Source organism: Mobula hypostoma, chromosome 10, assembly GCF_963921235.1.
Source record: "Mobula hypostoma chromosome 10, sMobHyp1.1, whole genome shotgun sequence".
Taxonomy (NCBI): Eukaryota; Metazoa; Chordata; class Chondrichthyes; order Myliobatiformes; family Myliobatidae; genus Mobula; species Mobula hypostoma.
Window position 1 is genome coordinate 29,279,640 of NC_086106.1, and position 21,868 is coordinate 29,301,507.

Genomic DNA, 21,868 nt, shown 5'->3' on the forward strand with positions numbered 1-21,868 from the left:
AGACACAGGTGACAGCAATACAGGTAATAATGAGAAACCGGTGAGAGATGAAGTACTCAGGGGCCGGGAGAAGAGCACATGGAGCATGAAAACAAACAAGAGCACATGGCAATACAAAACCACAGACTGATGGCTGGGGAAAAACACACAAAAAGACAAAAGTTCAATGGGGGGTACTGACAGTACCATCCCCCTCTATGGACACCTACTGGCATCATGACAGGTAGAGCTGGGTTCTGGTGATGAAAGTCCCTGATGAGAGAGGGGTTCAGGATGTTATGGGTGGGGACCCAGCACCTCTCCTCAGGACCATAGCCCTCCCAGTCCACAAGATACTGGAGGCCACAGCCCCGGTGACGAACGCCAATCAGTTGACGCACCGTGAGGGCCTCTGACCCATCGATGAGCTGTGGGGGAGGAGGGTTTGGGGACAGGACACAGTGGGTGGCTCATGAAAGGCTTGATGCGGGACACATGGAAGGTGGGATGAATGTGTCAGAGAGTGGAGGGGAGCTTGAGATAGACGGCAGCAGGGCTGATGACTTTAGCAATAGGAAAGGGGCCAATGAAGCTGGGGCGAGCTTGTGGGAATCCACCTTGAGGGGCAGGTCTCGGGTTGAAAGCCACACACGCTGTCCCTGGCGGTAACATGGGGCCTTGGAGCAATGGCGGTCAGCTTGACACTTCATCCTAGTAGAGGCATGGAGAAGGGCAATGTGAGACCAGAGTCTCTTGGGGACAGACAGGGGCTGTAACAGACCAGCGGGTGACAGGTTAGAGTTCTTGCCTTGGGCACAGACCAAGCAGGCTGAGACAAAGTTGCAGATGTCATCTCCCATGGAGGGCCACCAGAACAGTTGACTGATGAAGGCCTGAGTACGCTTGGTTCCAGGGTGACAGGATAACCGTGAAGAATGACCCCACTGCAATACCTGTGAGCTGGGAGCATAAACACGGTTAGTGGGGCATTGACTAGGGGCTGCCTCGCTCTGTTGAGCAGCTTGTACCCTGGCTTCAATGTCCCATTGTGCTGCACCCACGAGACAGTGAGCAGGGAGGGTGACATCAGGTACCTCAGGGGTCTCGGAGGAAGGAAATCTTCGGGAGAGGGCATCAGGTTTTCTATTCTTGGAAATGGGTGGAAGGACAGAGTAAAATTGAATCTTGAGAAAAACAGGGACCAACGAGCTTGCGGGAGTTGAGACGCTTGGCCGTACGGATATATTCCAGATTCTTGTGATCAGTCTAGACTAAGAATGGCACCTTTCCTCCCTCCAGCCAATGCCTCCACTCCTCCAGAGCTAGCTCCACAGCCAGCAGCTCCTGGTTTCCGTCGTCCTAATTCCGCTCCGTGGGAGTGAGGTGGTGAGAGAAGGCGGTGCAGGGGTTTACCTTCTCATCCTTGGCCGAGCACTGAGAGAGAACAGCTCCTACGCCAATGCCAGATGCATCCACCTCCACAATGAACTGCCGGTCGGGTTGAATCAGGATGGGGGCAGAGGTGAAACGTTCCTTCAGGTCAGAGAATGCTTTTTCTGCAGCAGGGGACCAGGAGAATCTGACAGCCGATGAGGTAAGGACAGTGAGTGGTGCAGCCAGTGTACTGTAATTTCTGATGAAGCAGCGATAGAAGTTGACAAAGCCCAAGAAGTGTTGCAACTCCCGACGAGTCAAAAGTTGGGGCCATTCGACCACCACCTTGACCTTCTGTTAGTCCATCTGAATGGAACCGCCTGAAATTACGTATCCCAGGAAGGAGACTGTATTGCGATGAAACTCACATTTGTCAGCCTTTACAAAGAGCTAGTTCTCCAGAAGGCACTGCAGAACTCTGCGGACATGACCTGTGTGTTCAGCAAGGGACTTCGAAAAAAATCAAAATATCATCGAGATATGCAAAAACAAATTGGTTCAGCATGTACTTGACAACATCATTTACCAGGGCTTGGAAGACAGCAGGGGCATTGGTGAGACAGAATGGCATGACCAGATACTCGTAATGGCCTGAGGTGGTGTTGAGGGCTGTCTTCCACTTGTCCCCTTCGCAGATGCGGACAAGATGATAGGCGTTATGGAGATCAAGCTTGGTGAAAACTGAGGCTCCTTGCAGTAGTTCAGATGTTGAGGTCATGAGCAGAAGAGGGTAACGGTTCTTAGCAGTGACTTCATTCAGTCCCCAGTAATCAATGCATGGACGCAAGGAACCATCCTTTTCAACAAAGTAAAAACCAGCACCAGCAGGGGAGAAAGATGGCTGGATGATGCCTGCAGCCAGAGACTCTTGGATGTACTTCCTCATGGCTTCTGTTTCGGGTATGGACAGGGAATACAGGCGGCCCCTTGGGGGAGATGTACCAGGCAAGAGGTCAATGGCACAATCATATGGACGATGAGATGGTAGGGAAGTGGCCCAGGACTTGCTGAACACAGCCTTGAGGTCCATGTATTCAGGAGGGATGGCACTAAGGTCCGGAAATTCCTTGGGGGGATCTGGGCTTGGAGACAAGGGGATCTGAGCATGGCGGAGGCAGTGGGAATGACAGAATGGGCTCCAGCCTACAATCTTACAACTGAGCCAGTCAATGTGAGGGTTGTGTTTAACTAACCAGGGATAGCCCAGGACAATGGGAGCTTGAGGAGAGTCAGTAATATTAAGGGTTAACTGTTCATGATGGTTCCAGATAAACTGAGACTCACCAGGGCCGTGACATAGGTGATCTCAGCCAGTCTCTGACTGTTCAAGGCATTGGCCATTAATGGTGACTGGAGAGCTGACGTGGGTAATCCACACCGGGCAACCAAGCCAGGATCAATAAAACACCCCTCCGCACCAGAATTGACCAAGACAGAGACTGCTCGCCGTTGGTTGCCCCACTCCAGAGAACCAGGTTTGAGAGTGAGTGGCGTCGAGGAGGGCCGGACAGGGGTCATGCTCACCAGTACACCTCGTCCTACTGGTGAGTGCTTGGGTTTTACTGGGCAGGTGGAGATGAAATGGTCTGGTTGGCCACAGTACAGACAGGAGCTAGTGTCGATTCTCCTTTGTCTTTCAGTCGGCGTCAGGTGGGTACAGTCAACCTTCATAACTTCAGGCTCTGGAACAGGAATTGTAGACGGGGGCAAATGGCAGGGCAATGTAGACTGACGAGGAGCTTGGAACTCACCCAGTGCCCCCAGGGACCCTCTGGAACCCCCCTCTGCGGTGCTGCTGAAGGCGAACGTCAATACGGTTGGCCAAATCCACCAGGGCTTCAAAGGTGGCAGGAAGGTCCTGGGTGACTAGCTCATCTTTGGTATCTTCAGAGAGGCAGTTCAGGAAGGTGTCATACTGTGCCTCCGAGTTTCAGCCGCTGGAGGTGGCTAGAGTCTGGAACTCTATGGCGTAATCTGACACAGATCTGCACCCCTGGTGCCTGTGCAGCATTTCACGGGCAGCCTCTCTCCCATGTTTGGAGCGATCAAACACTTACCTCCTCAGAACACAACTGGAAACTACTACAGAAAATGGAGCCTGCCTCCCAGACAGCTGTTCCCCATTCTCTTGCCCAACCGGACAGTTGGGTGATGACATAGGCTACCTTGGCTTGATCAGTTGGAAATGTTGTTGGCTGTAGTTCAAAAAATGAGGGTGCACTGGGAAGGGAAAGAGAGGCAGGTACCGGGCTCACCTGAGTACTTTTCTGGAGGAGGGAGATGGGACTCTTGGATGGGAGCAGCAGTGCGGGGCAGAAGATGCAGTCGCAGAATGTTGATGGGCACTCTGGGACAGCTGGAGTGACTGAGTCTGGGCTACAGGTCTCACATGGCTACATTGGCAGAAAGCGACTCCACGGCCCTGAACACGGAGTCCAGCTGGTTCTGGGGTCTCCCCAGCATCACTCCCTGTTGTTCCAGGGCAATTCTCTCAGACAACCAGGGTCTGCTGGATCCATTCTGACCAGGTTGTACCGTCAGGGCACTGGAGCAGTGATCCAATCGCAGACCCAGTACTGTGCACACAGTGCTATTAATTGAGTAGCAAATCCCAAGGTGCAAACAAAGTCAGCATCAAAGATCAGGCAGACATCAAAAGATCCAGAGAAATCAAAAGAGCAGAATCGCGAAACAGGCAGAGTCGGTATTCAGATGGACAGAGTACAATCCCAAGGTGCAAACAAAGTCGGCGTCAAAGTTCAGGCAGAGATCAAAACATCCAGAGGAATCCAAAAACCAGAATCAGGAAACAGGCAGAGTCGATATTCAGACAGGCAGAGTACAGATACAAACGCTGGAAAGGCTCAGGAAAATTCACTGGCACAAACAGGTGAAAGCACAGGACTGAAATACACTGAGCAATAAACAGAGAGGCAGATGATAGGTGGAGCACAATGAGACACAGGTGGCAGCAATACAGGTAATAATGAGGAACAGGTGAGAGCCGGAGTACTCAGTAATACAGGGGCCAGAGTAGAGCAGGAGCGGGGACAGGAGCACATGGGGCATGAAAACAAACAAGAGCACATGGCAATACAAAACCATAGACTGACGGCTAGGGGGAAAACGCACAAAAAGACAAAGTTCAGCTGGAGGTACTGACAGCTGGTGATGATGTGCATCGTTACTGATCTCTCAGAGCTCTTCATTATGGTCAAAGTGAGAGTCACTGGTCAGTAGTCACTGAGACAGGTCACTGAATTTACCTGGAGAAAGTGAACCAGTTGGACTTTATCATGATCCACTGATACTCAATTTTCCAATTTTCACAACCTGCCTTTCATCCTCGTCATTTTCTCCTTCCCCTCTTCCTGTTCTAAATACATTTCACAGGGTCTTAGCAATGAAGGGAATTTCAAACCAAAGGACATGTCAAGATTCTGAGCATAGACGAGGTTTCAGCCAAGCATTGGGCAATTGAGATACCAGCAGAGTCACACCAGGGTGAAACGGTGGAAATGTGGAGACTGTGGGAAGGGATTCAATTGCCCAAACCATCGGAAATTCATTACTGCAGTCACACTGGGGAGAGGCCGTTTACCTGCCCTATGTGTGGGAAAGGATTCCCTCTTTCCTCTAACTTATGGAAACATCAATGTGTTCAAACTGGAGAGAGGCAATAAAAGCAATGGGCTGGCCTCTCGGAGAGAACATTTCCTAATCAGTGCATCAAGGGAAATACTAAAATTGCAAAACACTATTCCTGAAGGTTTTCTGGGACCAAGCTCTGACGAATCCATATGGATTGAATGTACTTAAGCTACAGCCATAATTGACACAGGTCCTCAAGTTAACTTACTTTACAGATCCTTTTACAACCAGCATTTGGCGCATTTACCATTGACGCCACTCGGTGCCTTTGAGATTTGGGGTCTTAGCGCTGGCGATTTCCTGTACGATGGTTATTTGTTGCTGAAACTGAAGATTTTGGAAACTGATGTTGGAGTAGCTGAGACTATTGCTACACTAGTGTGGTCTGCTCCGATCCATTCTTGTAGGATGAAATACTCCCATTGGGAGAAAGCTCGTGGGAGCATGCAATGAGAGAAATGGAGAATTTTTTTTTTGAGAATCTTGTCTATTTACCAGTGTTCAGAGCTCCTTTTGAGAATGTGCGAGTTCCTCCTCGGCAGGATGATGAGCATAAACGAGGAAATGTGTGGTACACCCAGTCTAAACCTGCCATATTATGTCCTGGAGGAGTAGCTAGGGTGACAGAGAACCCTTCTTTCCAAGACATGTCTCGCCGGTTAGCACCTACGGAGGTTGAAGATGTTCGGCAGCACCTGCTTAAACTGAAGGAAGCTACAGTCAGTCATGGGGCAGTGTGGCCTGAGCCACCTGGAGGTACGAGTGATGGACATCCTCTAGTAGATAGGAAAGGTCGCAAGGCAGAAGAAGCGTTAGATGTGATAAGGAGGTCTCAGAGAATCAGGAAACCCTCAGATAAGCTGGCATATGATGCAGCTGGGAAACAAAGTGTTGCATCCATCCCAGTAGAGAGATACGTTACAAATCCATTTACAAATGGATTGGTGGTTATGAAATCACAAAATTCGGTTGAATACTGTGTTATTAATAATAGGGTGGTAAGTTTGAAAGGCTTACAAAGTCACAAGGACATGACAATTTTTGGTGGAGGGAGAATGTCATGCCCTGGTTAAAATTTAAACTTGCTTATCTACTGCTATGTTGTTAAGCATTTAACCTTCGCTGTTTTCTGCGAGTACAGTGTTTTCAGTTAGACTAGTGTTCTGGTTTCAGTGGGAAATAGGGAGCCATTTGCTCCACTTGGAATGTTTGTGTCAGCCAATCAGTTATGTATTGGTATGTATTGTAACTTTCTGCCCTATGGCACGTGATGGAAGATTCGAGAGAGCTGGGCAGGATCAGATTTCTGGAACATACTGTTACGAGAATACACATAAAATTAAGATGTTTGCTGGCCTGGGTTAGCATCAGTGACATCAGCAGTTGGTCTGCCACCTGCCCTCAGGGGAAGGAGAGATAAGGAACAATGGAGCAGCGTCTGGAGATGTGTAATGAAGGGAAGTGGGAGAGAGAGCTGTCTGGAGCGGCTCCCCTCTTTGAACCCTGAACTGTTTGAAGTGATGGACAGGCGATACCCCAGCAGGGGGATAAAAAGGGACCGGTTCGCTAAGACAGGGACACACGCCACCCGAGGTAACGAGACCCTGGAAGCGGTGCGCCTCTCACGAGTGGGTGAGAAGCATCAGACAACGACAAGGGTGGAAAGGTACGATCAGCGGGAACCCGGTGTGTGTCCGCCCTTGCCTGGGTGCCGGGTTCACTACAGAGGATCGACCGCATCTGGAGGAGGGGTCACAGTCGGTGACCTCAGGTGACATCACCAAGGACCCGCCCAAAAGCTGTTTGTGAGCCATCCCGCTGGTCTGTGAGTGAAGCTGTTCTGAATGATCAGTTGTTCCTATTCTATCTCTGTCTCTTCCCCCACCTTGTCCATCGCCATGGCAACGATTACTGCGAACTGAACTACTAACTGGACTGAACTTTGAGTCATTTTGAAATTTGGTCATTTACCCCTAGACAACGATAGAGCTTGATTGATGCTGTTATCTTAATTCTGTGCACATGTGCGTTTATCATCGCTGAACTGTTGCATTTATTATCCTTTCGATTACTGTGTTGCTCGTTTCTTTAATAAAACTTTCTTAGTTCTAGTACTCCAGACTCCAACTGAGTGATCCATTTCTGCTGGTTTGGCAACCCAGTTACGGGGTACGTAACAATACATACTCACGAGCGTAGTTGCCAACCTCAGTCAGCTGTCCACTTGAGAGGGCGCCGAAACTCCGCAGCAGAGTCCATCATTGTGACGCATCCACAGGGTCAGCAACTTGTCCTGCGACATTCAGGGATTTGTCCACCTTTCTCTGGCCCAGAACCGCTCTAAATACCTCCCTCCTCCCATCGAGTCTCCCCCCTCCTTTTGTTCCAAATGTCTCATTGGCTGTGAATCACATTGGGATGTCCTGAACGAGGTTACCCTGCGGAATGAGTTCGACAGCTTTCTCCCTCTGATCATTTCATGTTGCAGAGACAATAAAATGGAACTAGGAATTAATCATGGTTTGTAACACGCACCAAATGCTGGAAGAACTCAGCAAGTCAGGCAGCACCTGTGGAGGAGAGTTAGCGGTCGATGTTTCAGGCTGAGACCCTTCACCAGGTCCGGTAGAGAATGGAGCAGAAACCAGAATAAGATGGTTGGGAGAGCGGAAGGAGTACAACCCGGCAGGTGATAGGGGAGACCGTTGATGCACCATCAATAACTCCAAAAGACTGGAAGTAGAGTAAATACTGAAAGGCTTTTATTAGCCGTGAAATGTGATCTCCGTCATGCTGAGTATCTGCCCCGGACTGAGGAAGGAGCAGTGACACAATCGCCTTTATTCAGGGGTCTATGGGAGGAGCCACAGGAGCAGTCAGCAGAGGGGCCTGTCCACACAGGTAACCCAGTTACAACATATATATATGGTTTACCACAACAGTGTAAGGTGAGTGTGTGTGTGTGTGTGTGTGTGTGTGTGTGTGTGTGTGTGAGAGAGAGAGGTTTGGGGGGATGATGAAGGAAGAAGTGGAAGGCGACAAGTCGAAGACGTAAAGGGCAGAAGAAGAAGGAATCTGACAGGAGAGTACAGTGAAGCATAAAGAAGATGGTGGCGATGGGAGAGGGTGGGGTTGTGTGCAGTGGGTGTCAGGAGGAGGAGGGAAAGTAAAGGCACTGTGTCGTCATCTATTGTATTGTTTGTGCAGTGGATGGAGTGAAGATTCTTCATGAAATGGACCCCCAATCTTCGCTGGGTCTCACTGATGCGGTGGATAGATAGGTGATCCCGACAGACTCGCAGGTGAAGTTTCGCCTCACCTGGAAACACTGTCTGGAACCCTGAATGTAGGTGAGGGGGAGATGAAAGGGCAGGTGTAGCAATTGTCTCTCTCATGGAGCAAGTGCCTGGAAGAAGGTCAGTGAGGAGGGATGAGGAGTGAGAGATGTCACTCAGTATCTATGGAGCAGCATAAACAGTGAATGCGTCAGGTCTGTAATGCGGAAACAGGTTCACGGGTTTGAGTGAGACAGAAAACACGAAATGATGTTTTTCTTATTTACAAACTGTAAAATATTTGACCAAATACACAAGTCCCCCAAGTGACACAAACTAAAAACTAAATACTTGGCAAACAGATACTTCCCAAAGACAGCAAGTAGGGAGCAAACTTTACCAATGGTTTTTCACCACTGGTCACAACCTCAGTGTGAAGAGGAGCCCCTGGAGAAACAAGAAAAGAGGCCAAACCTCCAGGATGAGCTACTTTTACACCCTGAGGGGCCTGAAATCGGACACTGTTGTCATGACACCCAAGGCAACCAATGGGCCAATCAATGACCAGCATGGTAGAAGCAGCTTTCCACTAACATGTAAACCAACCCCCACATTCCAGGGCCGAGACACTTCACCAGGACTGGGAACGAAAGGACTAGAGCTTAAAATAAGAGGGTGAAGAGTGGAAGGAGTACAAGCTAGAAATCCACAGGTGGAGCCAGGTGAGGGAGAAGGGAGGTGAGTGGGGGAGAGTGGTTGATGTGAGAATCTGGAGGTGATACATGGAAGAGATACAGGGCTCCAGCCTGAAATAGTGACTGTTTATTCCTTTGCATAGATGCTGCCTCACCTGCATCCTTTGGAGTTATTTTGGATTTCCAGAGTCTTCGGTCTTGACAACAGAATAACAGAGAGGTGGAATAGGAGGAGGTGTCAGAGACAGCTGACCTCTGACCTCAGACAAGTTAGCCAGGCTACAATATCACCATCTATGTCTGCTTGCTTGAGATTGAGGTTGGAATTGGTACAGAGTGAGTGGTGTGCAGTGCATCCAGAGATTGGAACCACTGAACCCTTGAAGTCCAGTCACTCACTAACTGTCCCTCCTTGTTTATCGTAACCGGATTCTGAGGTTTGTGTCAATTCACCATCAAGTGAATCCTCTACTGTCAGGACGGAGTTAATAGAATCTTGAAGTCCCACATGACCAGGATCAAGAACAGCTACTTCCCTGTCACCATTGGGTTCTTGAACCAACCAGCACAACCCTAATCACCCGTCTGGTAACACAGACCACTTTGCATTAAAATTCACTTTTGTTCTATTTGTGACTTTTCTGGTGGAAATTTGTTACAATTCATGTTTAATTTCTGTTTTCCTTGTGAATGTTACCTATATGATCCCAGGTACCTGTGATGCTGCTGTACGTTTGTCATTACACCTGTACAGACATGTGCTTGTCCACAGGGCAATAAACTCCACCGGCTTGGAATCTGAAATGGTTAATGTTGACCCACGGTGACATTTTGTTTTGAGCCACCAAGACCTGACACGTTCCAATGTCTAAACCATGTAAACAGAGCCCGGCATGTCTTTCATTACAACAAACAACATACATCAAAGTTGCTGGTGAACGCAGCAGGCCAAGCAGCATCTCTAGGAAGAGGTGCAGTCGACGTTTCAGGCCGAGACCCTTCGTCAGGACTAACTGAAGGAAGAGTGAGTAAGGGATTTGAAAGCTGGAGGGGGAGGGGGAGATGCAAAATGATAGGAGAAGACAGGAGGGGGAGGGATAGAGCCGAGAGCTGGACAGGTGATAGGCAAAAGGGGATACGAGAGGATCATAGGACAGGATGTCCGGGAAGAAAGACAAGGGGGGGGGGTGACCCAGAGGATGGGCAAGAGGTATATCCAGAGGGACAGAGGGAGAAAAAGGAGAGTGTTTCCTGGATGGAAGTCGTAATCTCTGCAGTACAACCTGCAGCCTCAGCACCCCTGACAACTTTAGACCAGTCGCCGTGTCCTACGAGATCCCCCAGTCGCCCATCTCTCCACTTCTCTGATATCCGCCTCTCTTTCATGTCTTCTGTTGGCCAGGACCCTGGCTTTATTCTTTTTCTCAGGGTTAGAGCTTGAGAACAGGAGTTTTCCCAATTAGAAGCTTTGAAAAATTACACATGATTTTCATTGTCCAATTACCTGACTCTGCCCGCCCTGTCGAGGTAAACCCCATGACCTTGTCATCAACTGCTGCCTCTGCCCCTGTTTACTGGACACAAATCAATGCAGTCACAAGTCATTAGTGAGTTTGTCGGGAACTGGACTCTTGTTTATAATCTTCTCTCCCGGACCAGTTCAGGTTAGTGCCTACCTTCTTCCCTTTGGAACTTTAACCCACATCCTCATACTCCCTGCAGCCTTACTGTTTGAAATGCAGGTTCAGCTCGGGCTCTGAATATCCTCTGTACCTGTTCTGACTCAAGATCAAAATGGCTCTGGTGATCATTGGTGGCAATCTGTGGGCTGCAGAAATTTGTTCCGAAATTCTCTTAAATATACCTCTTTTGAATTATTTTTACTGCAATCTGCAGCACATAACTTCCCTCCAAGCAACGGACTTTTAAATGAACTCACTTATCTTCATATCTCACAGTCAACTGAAGAACTCAGACCAGGCTGGCACATTTAAAAGGTTCACCGCCACGGCTGAATGCAAGGCAGGAGAGGGGTGGTGTGTCTCCAAGCCAGGCTGAAATGCAGAGGGATGAAGCCCCTCGACCCAGCATCTTATTGGCAAATGTGCAGTCACTGGAGAACAAAACTTGAGACCTGAAGACAAGACTACTGTATCGGATACAACTGAGAGAATGCTCAATTGTGTGCTTTATTGAAACATGGCTTTCTCTTGACTTGGTAAATTCAGCAGTCACACCAGAAGGATTCTTGATTTAGAAAATGGACCAAACTGCTGATTCAGGAAAAGCAAAAGGAGGAGATGTGTATTTTCTGTTAAAACTCTTGTTAGGGCTTCAACGTGGCTGTTTTGTCAAATTTATGTTCCCTCAACTTGGAAAATCTAATGGTCAAATGTTGTCAGTTCAATTTACCTAGGAAGTTCTCCCCTGTAATCCTGACCACAGTTTAAATATCACCAATGGCTGACTATTGTCAAGTGTTTGCGACACTGCATGATGCCATCTATAAAGAAGAAACAATCTATCCCAAAACATTTCAAATCATTGTCAACTTGTTTGAAGAAAACTTGCCCAATTACCACCAACATGCAACCTGTAGCCCCAGAGGTCCAAACATATTTGACCACTGTTATACCAAGATACGGAATGGTGATCATTCCTCGCCCAGACCGCTTTTTGGGAAATCAGATCACTTCTCCTACCTGCATAACCCCAATGCACAAGGCAAACACTAAAAAGCAAAGCTCCAGAGATTAGGACAACAAAGGTGGTCGGGGGAGGCAGAGAAGCGGTTTTGGGTTTGCTTTGAGTCGGTGGATTGGGCTGCGTTCAAGCACTCAGCTCAGGATATGAATGGATATACTGTACCGTAGTTGTAATAGGCTTTATTAAAACAGCTGTAGGCCAGTGTGTCCCCTCTGAATGATTCAGAGTCTTCCCCAATCAAAAGCCCTGGATGAACCAGAAGATCCAAAATCTGCTGAGGGCCAGATCAGAGGCATTCAAGTCTAGAGACCAAGAAAGTTTAAGAGGTCCAGGTATGATTTCTGGAAAGCTATCTCACGAGAAATATGGACATTCCGGACCAAACTTTGATCAATGAGGAACGCTGGTCAACTGTGGCAGGGTTTGAATGCTATTACTTATTATAAAGTTAAATCAAACAACGTGGGAGGCAGCAGGTCTTTGCTTCCAGATTATCTCAATGCTTTCTGTGCTTGCTTTGACCATCTGAACAAGGAGGAACTATCACAAACTCCACATCCCCTGATGATTTCAGTCTCTGAAGCCAACATGCAGGTTGACTTCAGGAAGGTGAACCCAAGGTAAGCATCTCGACCAGACAGGGTACCTGGCCACGTACTAAAGACCTGTGCTGATCGATTGGCAGTGAGCTGACTGAGATCTTTAATCTCTCTCACTTTGGCAGTGTGGTACCCGCCTGCTTCAGTTATACTGATGCCAGGAAGAGCGTGGTGACCTGCCACAATGACGATCGCCCAGTTACACTTTCATCCACAATGATGAAGTGTTTTGAGGGGCTGGTGGTGAAACATATCAGCTCCTGTCAGAGTGATGGTTTGGATCTGCTCCAATTTGCCTACATGAGCAACAGGTCCACAGCAGATGCCACCTCAAGGGGTCTTCACTCAATTCTGGAACATATGGACAACAAGATGTATATATCAAGATGCGCATTATCAACTTCAGCTCTGCATTCAATACCATCATCCCCTCGGAGCTAATCAATACTCTCCAAGACTGGGGTCTCAATACCTCCTTATGCAATTGGACCTGGATTTCCTCACTTGTAGACCCCAGTCAGTTTTGATTGGCAATGACATGTCCTCCAGGATCTCCAGCTCATGAATCCAAATCCAATGACTGAATGTCAAGAGAGTTATTATACCCATGACCGTGTGGCTAGCTCCAGCGATAATTTGGTTTTCAAGTTAGCTGGTGACATCACTGTCATCAGATAGTTTGACCTCAATGCTGAGATGGATGACAGGAGAGAGACGATGAACCTTGAGGCTACAATAACCTGGCCCTGATTGTCAGCAAAGACAGAAGAGTTGGTTGTTACCGCATGGAAGTGGGGGAGTGAACACAACCCCGTCCTCACCAATGGAGCTGCTTCAATTTCCTAGTTATTTGTCCCACCACAGCATCTCCTGGTCCCTCCTGGCATGACTACTGCTCTGCTCCTGACTGCAAGAAACTGCAGAGACCGGACCGACATCATGGGAACCATCTCTCAAACCACCCATCTCAGACGTTTCCTCGTCTCCCCTCTCCCAGCAGGCAAAAGATAAAAATGCCCAAAAGTGTGTACCACCAGGCTCGGACGAGTTCTGTCCCACCGTTATCAGACTCTTGAACTTGTACAATAAGATGGACTTTTTGGCCTCACAAGGTACTTTACAATCTGCCTATCTGGCACTTTATTCTTTACCTGCACTGCTCATTTTCGTCGTCTGTACACTTTATTCTGCATTGTCATTATCATTGAAAGGCTCACTAGCGGGAATCACAGAGACTTCAAATACAAAGAACTTAGCAATGCCCATGATCCCAAATGAGACACCCTCAAGACAAAGTGAAATCAGGGCTGGAGCTAAGACAAACAATTAGACACAAAAAATAAACAATCTGAGGACAAGGCACATCCACGAATTAACAATGAGAAAATGCAGACCACGTAGTAACTGACCAAACCCTAGTTGTGACAATGACCGTATTTCATCTCAATGCACTGTGTAATGATTTGATCTGTAGAAGAGTATGCAAGACAAACGTTTCACTGTAGCTTGGTCCATGTGACAATTATAAACAGATACCATCCATACTGATGCGGTATGTACTTTTCCAGTGTTTGAGAAGATCTGTATCGTGCACGAGATCCTCTGGGAGCTTTACCGATGCGCACTACTAGCGATTCTGACAGGTTGAATCAGTCTGTTATGCAACAGGTGAAGAGTCTCAGCCCGAAAAGTCGACTGTTTGTTCCCATTCATGGTTGTTGCCCGACCTGCTGAGTTCCTCCAGCGCTTTGAGTGCGTTGCTCCAGAATTCCAGCCGGTGTCATCACTTTCAAATGACCGTCTCCACGACTTTACACCAACTGGCTTCGGGTCTCATGCTAGTTCGTCACCAAGACTGAAGCGAGTGATGTTGGCCCACGTTGCTCACACAACCCCCACACATTCCAGTCATCTAAAACACGCTGAACAGGGCCGCACTTGTGTTTCGTCCCCGCAGTTCAGCAGTGGAAGTCGCAATCTCGGCAGTACGGCGCGCGGCCTCATTTCCCCAGACAACTTCGGATCGGTCGCTGAATCTCGCGAAGACCTCCAGCCGCCCATTCTTTCTGCTTCGCTCTCGGCCGATCTTGTTTCTGTTTGCCTCGCCAGCGAGGTTCGATGCAATGTCCCAAAACCTGCGGCTCTGCACAAGTTCTCTTCCGGATCCCCGTTTGCGTCCTTCCTCCAGTGGAACAGGGGGTTCAACCAATCAGAGTCCTCCACAACCCGTCTCCGATTTCCATTCTCCAATTACAAGGAGGCAGCGATCGACGCCCCGCCCAGGCAGACAGGTAAATCTTGAGACCACGTGGCCTCCATCCCTGTGAGCTCATCAGCAAATCACAGCGGGCGCACCGGAGATGGTCATCAGCATCCCAAAAAGCGGATACGGATCAGTGTCGGTAATAAGTTAGCGAGTTCGCTTTTAACTGGTCTCTTTAAGTCATCTTATCTCCCCGAAGAAGGGTCTCGGCCTGAAACATCGATGGACTCTTTTCCATAGATGCTGCCTGGCAATTTTGGTCATGCACGTTGGTGGGAGAAATAAGCAGGCAGACTATTATTTAGATGGGGACAGAATGCAGAGATGCAAAGGGACTTGGGAGTCCTTGTGCAGGATACCCTAAAGGTTCACCTCCAGGTTGAGTCAGTTGTGAAGAAGGCAAATACAATGTGGGCATTCGTTTCTAGAGGTGTAGAATATAAGAGCAGGGATGTGATGTTGAGGCTCTATAAGGCACTCATGAAACCACACTTGTGTGCAGTTTTGGGCTCCTTATTTTCAAAAGGATTTACTGACATTGGAGAGGGTTCAGAGAAGATTCACCAGAATGATTCCAGGAATGAAAGGGTTACCGTATGAGGAACGTCTGGCAGCTCTTGGGCTGTATTCCCTGCAGTTCAGGAGAATGAGGGGTGATCTCATAGAAACATTCCGAATGTTAAAACGCCTGTACAGATTAGACATGGCAAAGTTATTTTCCATGGTAGGGGAGTCTAGGACAAGAGGGCATGAATTTAGGATTGAAGGACATCCATTTAGAACAGAGATGCGGAGAAATTACTCTAGTCATAGTGTGGTAAATCTGTGGAATTTGTTGCCACGAGCGGCTGTGGAGGTCAAGTCATTGGGTGTATTTAAGGCAGAGATAGATAGGTATCTGAGTAGCCAGGGCATCAAAGGGTATGGGGTGAAGGCAGGGGAGTTGGGATGACTGGAAGAATTGGATCAGCAATGATTGAATGGCAGATCAGACTTGATGGGCTGAATGGCCTTCTGCACGTATATCTTATGGTCTTATGGTTTTAAGACCAACACACCACACGCCTTCTTAACAATTCCATCAACTTGCTTGGCAACTTTGAGGGATGTAGAGCCTTGGACTCCCGAGATCCCTCTGCTCCTCCACTGCTAAGAATCCTGCTGTTCACCCTGTATTCCATCTTCAAGTTCGACCTTCCAGACTGTATCACTTCACTCTGTTCTGGATTGAACGCTACCTGCCATTTCTCAGCCCAGTTCTGCATCCTATCAATGTTCCATTATAATCAATAACAACCTTCTACACCATCCACAACACCCCAACCTGCATGTCATTTGCAAACTTGCTAACCCACCCTTCCATTTCCTTATCCAAGTCATTCCGAAAAATTAATGAGGATTCATCATGATGTTACTTCTTTTGGAGAATGTTAATTAGACAGAGAGATTGGATAGGCTGGGATAGTTTTCCTAGAGTACAGAAAACTGAAGGGTGATGTTTTAAAGCTATTTGACATTATAAAAAAGGCATAACTACCACAGGTAGTTCAACAACTTTTCCCCAATGTTAGGAGTACCAAAAACAAGAGGGCATAGATTACAGTGATACAAAGGAACTTTAAATGTGATTGGAAAGGTTTCTTTTTACACCTGATTTATATAACATTAGGGAAGTTATTCAGAGAATTGTTTGTCACTGTTAGCCCCAGGGTGAAACTGTCAAATACTAGAAGTCAAGACACAAGAGACTGTGGATGCTGGAAATCTGGAGCAACACACAAGGGAGCTGGAGGAACTCAGCAGGTCAGGCAGCATCTGTGCAGAGAAATGGACAGTCAATGTTTTGGGTGGATATTCTCTCTTCTCCCCTCTCCCACTGGGCAGAAGGTACAAAAGACTAAAAACACATACCACAGGCTCAGGGACAGTGTCTACCTCGCTGGTAATAAGACTATTAAGTGAGTTCCTAGTTTGATAAGATGGACTCTTGACCTCACAAGTTACGTCATTATGAACCTGCACTTTATTGTTTACCTGCACTGCACTTTATCTGTAGCTGTTACACTTTATTCTGCAATGTTATTGTTCTAACTTGTTCTGCCTCAATGCACTGTGTAGTGATCCACTCCGTATGAACAATATTGCCAAGCAAGCTTTTCACTGTATATTGATAAGTTACCATCGCGTCCTTGCTTCTCTGCTACAATAGTAGCAGGAATAGCTGTGGTGTGGGTTGTTTCACTCTTGCCTGTGGATTAGGTGGCGGGGCCAGACCTCACTGCACCTTGGGCCCTCAACAGATCTCTTGTTCATCATCAAGATGGTTTTTCATGTAGGGTTCACAGTGCAGAAGTCCACTTCCTCGGCTCCCGTATGGCACAAAGGTGCTCTGATATCAGCTGTGAATATATTCAATGACTCCACCTCCATTGCAATCTCATGCAGAGAATTTCAAAAGATTTTCATCCAGAGATTTCTAATCTTTATACAGTGATATGTGATCGGAGTGCAAACTAATTGACCTGTCTGCCCAGGCTTGTGCGTAGATCTCTGGAGCTGGACATAAGCCCCTGATCCTGACCCAGAGGCAGGATAATCATCGATACTACAGCCATTTGGTCCACCTAGTCAATGCCAGCCTGGTCGCATCTACCTGCACCTATATCATAGTATTCCACACCCCTCTCAAACATGTATCTATCCTTATTTCTCTTAAATGCACTTGTCAGCCAAGCAGGAGATCACAGAGAGAGTTGGAGTCAGTTCCCTGTGGCTCTTGTGCATCAGTTTTAAAAAAGGAGTGCTGCCTAGTGGGGTTTGTCTACTGAGCAGGAGGTTGCAGAGAGAGTTGAAGATGGTTCCTTGTGGATTTTGCGCACCAGTTCTGAGAAGGGTCTGGGATCGGTCTGGCAAACGGGAGATTGCTTGGGCTATTAGTAACTTAGCAAGGGCCAATAAGGAAAAGAGAGTGTCAGCAGAGCGGCCATTACGTGAGTAAGCCTGTGTTAGATGGAAGTCTCTGGCTCAACAGGCTTTGGCGAGAGCAGGCGAAGCCTCTAAGTAAATTTCTAATAAGTTCTTTTTTTTTCTTTCATTGTCTTTTAGTACATATCTAGTGCATTGACAATGGATCTATGGTTCATTATGTGAGATGTAGGAACTCTGGGAGACCTCTAGTCTCCCTGATAACTACATCTGCATGAAGTGTATCAAGCTGTAGCTACTTAGAGACCAGGTTAAGGTAGATGACCTTTGACTCATACTGGAGAATGAAGTGATAGATAAGAGCTACAGGGAGATAGTCACCCCTAAGTTACAGGAGGCAGGTAGCTAGGTGACTGTCAGGAGAGGAAGTGGAATAAGCGACCAGTGCAGAATACACCTGTGGATGCTCCACTCGATAATAAGTATTCCACTTTTGATACTGTGGGTCGGGGGTGACCACCTAACGTGGGACGCTGCAGCAACCGGAGATCTTGCACTGGCTCTGGCTCTGTGACTCACAGGGGAAGCGGCGGGGGGGGGGGAGTGCAATGGTGATAGTTCATGCAGCAGACAGGAGATCCAGTGGACCTGAAGGACCAGGTCCAGGGATATCTTGATCGGGTCCACCACATTCTAAAGGAGGAGGGTGAAAAGCCAGAAACCATGCTACATATTGGTATGAAAAGGAATTAAGTCCTAAAAGTACAATATAGGGAGCTAGGTTGAAAGCTGAAAAGCAGGATCTCCAGCGTGGTAATTTTTGGATTGCTGCCTGTGCCACATGCCAGCGTGGGCAAGAATAGGATTATTTGGCAGATGAATGCATGGCTGAGAAACTGGTGCAGGGGGCAAGGTTTCATATTTCTGGATCATTGGGATCTCTTCTGGGGAAGGTATGATGGGTGGGTTACACCTGAATTTGAAGGGGACCAATATCCTTGAGGGTAGGTTTGCTAGAACTATTGGGGAGGGTTTGGCAGGGAGGGGGAGGATGGGGACCAGAGTGATAGGTCTGAGGATGGGTAAGTTGCCATACAACTAGACATGTGTGTAGTGAGATTGTGAGGAAAGACGGGCAGATGATAGGGCAAAAATGTAGTCAGTGGGATGAGTTGAACTGTAGGCTGGGGCAAAATCAAAAAGAGTGATGAAAACAGGATTGAAGGCATCATATTTAAATGCACACAGTATACAGAATGAGGTAGATGATCTTCTAGTGAAGTTAGAGATTGCCATATTTGACATTGTGGCCATCACTGAGCCATTGCTGAAAGAAGATCATAGTTGGGAGCTTAACATCCATACAATTTGCATTGAATCAAAAGGACAGACAGGAAGGCAGAGGAGATTGTGTGGATCTGTTGGTAAAAAATTAGAAAGAGGTGACATAGGATCAGAAGATGTGGAATCATTGTGGGTTCAGTTAAGGGATTGTAAGGATAAAAATACCCCAATGGGAGTTATATGTAGGCCTCCAAATAGTAATGAGGATGTGGGTTACAAATTACAAAGGGAGGTGGGAGATAGAAAACACACATAAAGATGGCAGTGTTTCAATAGTCATGGGAGATTTCAATATGCTGGTAGATTGGGAAAACTGAGTTGGCGCTGGATCCCAAGAGAGGGAATTTGCAGAATGCCTACAATATAGTTTTTTAGAACTTCTTGTGGTTGAACCCACTAGGGATAAAGCAATTCTGGATTGGGTGTTGAGTAATGAAACAAATTTGATTAGGGAGCTTGAGGTAAAGGAATCCTTCGGAGTCAGTGAGCATAATATGATGGCATTCACCCTGCAGTTTGAGGAGCAGAAGCTAGGGTCAGATGTATCAGTTCAAGTTCCAGTTTAATTATGATTCAATCATACAAGAATACACATAAGTACAGCAAAACAAAACAGCGTTACTCGAGGACCAAGGAGCAAAACGCAATACCAACAGTCATGCACAGCAGAAAGCACATATAAGAAAGCAGTACAACAGAGTTGTACAAAAAAAAATGTGTAGTCCAGGTCCGAGTCCATGAATGCTCAGCAGTCTGCAGTCGAACATGATACAGCCTGTCTTCTGCCGAGCGAACACTGGGGGCAGCACCAACTTCAGCTTGGACGCCACAGCACACCACCTCCAACACTCGGACTCCAAAGACTACCGCTGGTGGCTTGAGGCCTAATCCTCGCTACAACCAAAGCCACTTCAGACCCCAGGCTGTGGGGGGCGTTGCAAAGCACTGACTGTGACACAGCTGGGGAGAAGACATACTGCATACAGTGGGGAGGTGAGAAACCACTGATGTGAGGTCAGGAACCAAACTGTAGAGAAGCCATGTAACTTCTTCCAGCCTGTGAAGGAGCAGACAGTGATCACTCCAGTGCAGATTGGGAAAGGAACACCCACTGCAACGAGAGACCGTGTGTGACATGCTGGGGGAGGTGAGCTCACCTGATCTGTTACTGGGAATGTGTTCACCACGTCCTTGTTTCTGCACCAGTGAAACATTCCTTCTTTTGACTGAGATAAACTTGATCCATTATGCTGAGAATATTCAAATGTTCTTTTCTCCTGTTTCCATTTGAGGAAAGCAAGTAATTCAGTCATCTTTTTACTGACTGATCACTTGAGGTTCTGAGGAAACATTGTCGCCCTGCTTCAGGCACATGAAGGAACTCACTTAGTTGTCCGACCTGATGAGACACCAGCAAATTCGCACCAGATTCAACTGCTCTGCGTGCAGGAAAGGATTCACTTGCTCATCCCACTTGGCGACACACCAATGTGTTCACACCAGGGTGAGGCCGTTCTCTTGCTCACATTGTGGGAGGGGGTTCATTCAGTCATCCAACCTCCTGACATATCCAACCATAGGAAGGACTTCAAGTAACCTGGCAACATGATGAACTGCCAGAGAATTCCAGGCAGAGAGAGGTGTTCACCTGCTCTTACTGCGGGAAGATTATACAAATTCCTTCAGCTTGTAGGGACACCAGTAAGTCCACACCAGGAAGCAGACATTCACCGGCTCCAAGTGTGGAAAAGGAGTTCACTCTTTCGTCTGACCTTCCAACACGTCACACTTGGGAGAGTCTATTCACCTGCCCTGACTGTAGGAGAACTTAACCTCTGGAGACAATGACAAACTCACAATAAAGGAAAAGTTTAAAAGTTCATATGTGTAACATTTAAACACGGCGGCTTCTAAGACAGTGGTGAGTCACAAGTGACTGCAAGTTCTGATTCTGTAGTTGTTGCTGCTGTTGATCACGTCCCGGTTTGGACCCTGGTTACTGGGCACATTTGGGTTGTTTTCCCTGGAACTGCAGGTATTCTGCACCAATTATAAATAAATCTGTTCTGTGTGAACGAACTGGGCTTGAGGAGGATGTGAAGAGACTTTGAATGAATGCGTCAAACTGAAGGGACGGACGAAAACATGACAGATGGAATCAAAATTGGGAAAATCAGAGGTCATCAACCTCAGTGGGATATTCCCGATGTAAATGGGATCACGGGGTATCAGAGGGCAGGAAAATGGTGTCCAATCACTGTCAGTCGAAATTGTGGACGAGTGGAGCAAGTGGGAGGAGACAAATGACCTGTTCCTGTGATATGACGGACGCACAGAGCAGGAAGCACAACCCACTGTGGGTCCTGCAGCATCTGTCGAGGCGGATGTTGTTAGTCATCGCTCTGGGTTTACTGATGCAGGGTCTCAACCGGAAACAGCAACTTGTACCTTCATCATCCACAGACGCCATTCAACGTGGTGAGCCCTATCAGCGTCCTGTTCTGTGGTTCCAGGCTCCAGAATCTGGTTCACCTGGGGAAATGGGCCAAGTGCAAAGGTGCATTTTTGGGAATTTAAACCAGGGCAGGACTGGCACAGTGAATGACAGTGTCCTGAAGAGTACTGGAGAACAGAGTGACCTACATGAATGGAGTTCCCTGAAAGTGGTGACATGGGCGTACGGGGTGGTGAAGGTCACCTACCCTCATCAGACAAGGGCTTGAGTGCAAGAGACACCACGTTGTGTTGAAACTCCACAAGGTGTTGGTGACACCACTTGTGGAGTTCATGTACAGTTCTGGCCACCTCTCTATAGGAAGGATAACATTAAGAAAGCAAAGATGGAAAATAGACTCACAAAGATGATACCAGGTCTGGAAGGCTTGAGTTATTAAGAGAGACTGGATGGAACATAAAAACACAACAGCACAGTGTAGGCTCTTTGGCCCATGGCTGTGCCCAGCTTTTAACCAATCTAATCCTTCCTTCCTACATTCC